This window comes from Penaeus vannamei, chromosome 12, assembly GCF_042767895.1.
Source record: "Penaeus vannamei isolate JL-2024 chromosome 12, ASM4276789v1, whole genome shotgun sequence".
Classification (NCBI taxonomy): domain Eukaryota; kingdom Metazoa; phylum Arthropoda; class Malacostraca; order Decapoda; family Penaeidae; genus Penaeus; species Penaeus vannamei.
The window spans coordinates 26,884,845-26,887,344 of NC_091560.1; positions in this window are offsets into that span (position 1 = coordinate 26,884,845).

Sequence of the window (2,500 nt, forward strand, 5' to 3'; positions counted from 1 at the left end):
TATATATAAGTAGACATGATGATTAAGACTAAAAATGAGAGCAAGTGACTGGCAGGTAGAGGAGAGGAGAACGGAAGGAGAGGAAGTAAGAAAATTGAAGAGGACGGAAGGGAAGAGAGAGAGAACAAACGAGAGGGAAAAATAAGGAAACGAGAGAGTAATAACAAAAGAAAAAAAATAGGAAAGGAAAGGGAAGCAGAGAAAGGCAATGGAGGAAGAAGAGAAAAGAAGAGAGGGAAGGGGATAAGAAGAGAAAGGAAAAACAGAGAGGAAAGAGCAGAAGAATAAAAAGAAAGAAGAGATAGGAAAACAACAACAACAACAAAATAAATAAACCCCATCGCACCTTGTCAGACCACAACGCGAATAACGCAGAAATCAAATCTCACATAAAATCACCATGTATGACGCAACGCTCCCATGATGACGTCACGAGCACCAGATCCTGTTCACTATAGAGAACGAAGAAGACAGACCCATCCTCCTACAGGACGGGCAGGCGCGGAACGTGGGCGGAACGTGGGCGGGCGTGGGTGGGTCAGGTGTCAGGATCAAGTCAGTCGAGGATGGAGAAGGTGGGCGGGTGGGCGAGTGGGTGGGCCTGGGGACTATGGGGTTCAAAGGGGTTGGTTAGGGTGTCTTGGGTTCTCTCAAGACATACTCATTGACCTTGACCTATGGGAATGGGGGGGGTGAGTGGGGGGTATGAGAGTGTGTGTGTGTGGGGGGGGGGGTTATGGGAGTGGGGGGTTATGGGAGTGGGGGCTATGGGAATGGGGGGGGGTAGTATTGGAGTAGGGGGGCTATGGGAATGGGGGAGTGGCTATGGGAATGGTGGAGGGGCTATGAGAATGGGGGGGGATGGGAACTGGAAGGGGGGGGGGAGAGGGAGAGAGAGTATCAGATAGAATGACTCATCTCTTGATTTTCCTTTTTTTTTCATGATCTCAAATACGCATTTCCGTAGAAGTGTTTTTTTGTTTTGTTTATGGAAGTGATTGACTGAAATAATCTTCTGAACGTACGTATGTTTGATAATCTCTTTATTTCAGTTTTTTTTCTTAATCTCTCCCTCTGTCTCTCCTTCTCTCCCCCCCCCCTCTCTCTCTCCCTCCCTCCTCCCCCCTCTCTCTCTCTTCCCCCTACTTCTCTCTCTCTCTCTCTCTCCCTCTCCCTCTCCCTTTCTCTCACTACTCCCCCCCAATTCTCTCTCTCTCTCTCTTTCACTTCCACCCAATTTCCGCGCCCCCTCTCTCAAGTTCTTTCTCTCTCCCTTTCTTTCTGTCACTCTCTCTCTCTCTCTCACTTTCTGTCTGTCTCTCTCTCTCTCTCTCTCTCTCTCTCTCTCTCTCACTTTCTATGCTCCTTCTCTCTCTCTTTCTTTCTCTCTCTCTCTCTTTCTTTCTCTTTCTCCCTCTTTCCTTCCCTCCCTCTTTCTTCCACCCCCAACTCTCCTTCTCTTTCCCTCTTCCTTTTTCGTCCTCAAGGTCACGAAAAACGAAATCTGATGTATTTATTTTGTTAAGGGCATTAAAAAAGAGCTGATATTCATGTATTTTCATTTTATTTTTTTTTCTATAACATATGTAAACACACACACACACACACACACACACTTTCTCTCTCTCCCTCTCTCTCTCTAGATGGACTGACACAAATACCGAAAACGAACGAAGAAAAAGGCAAAAAGACAGTTAAGTAACGTCTGCAGAACTTGTATCCCCCAACCATCTATGTGCATACTTCAAGAGGGATACAAAGCTAGCGACACATGGGGACAAGTACCCTTGGGCGTCTCAAGTGCTGAAAATAGCCGTAATTAAACAAGACTAAAGGAACCCTAAAATTAAGACTATATACATGCACGGTGTGAGAATGAAGAAATTCTTACACGTATAACTACTACCAGAGCGGCAGGAGAAATCCTCAGAATAAGCAGAGCCTATGGCACAGGACACTACTAATGTCTTATTCGATGTCCCGAGGGAAATTGACACCACTGAGATTATGGAATACAATGAAAAGATTATATACGCTAAATGTATTCAGTTTAATGATAGGATGACACAGCGACTCATCATCACATATGAAATAAAAAAAAATCCTACAAACCATCAAAATTGTTGAGGGCATGGCACCTTTCAGGCGTGCTGTCTTCAAATCACTCACTCCACTTTGGGGGCACGGGGCACGCGCTTGTCCCCGCGACCAGCCGTGGTGCCGGTACTGCGCGGCCGCTCACATGAGCAGGGAATGCGCCGAAAAAATCGCACAGAGTAATCACCTCCCAAGGAATTGTGTCAATTGCAGACTTGAATGCAAACTCTCCATTATGTGCATATAATAAAGAAAAGAAAAAAAATGCCAAAAAAGCAACAGGCTGTTCTGCCCTCCCGACGCCCCATCCCATTTCCTCGCCACAACGATGAGGCAGAATTCCCCAATCTTGGGAGGATAAATGTGGCAAGTGTGGTGAACGAAAACGGTCGGTCTCTCCAGC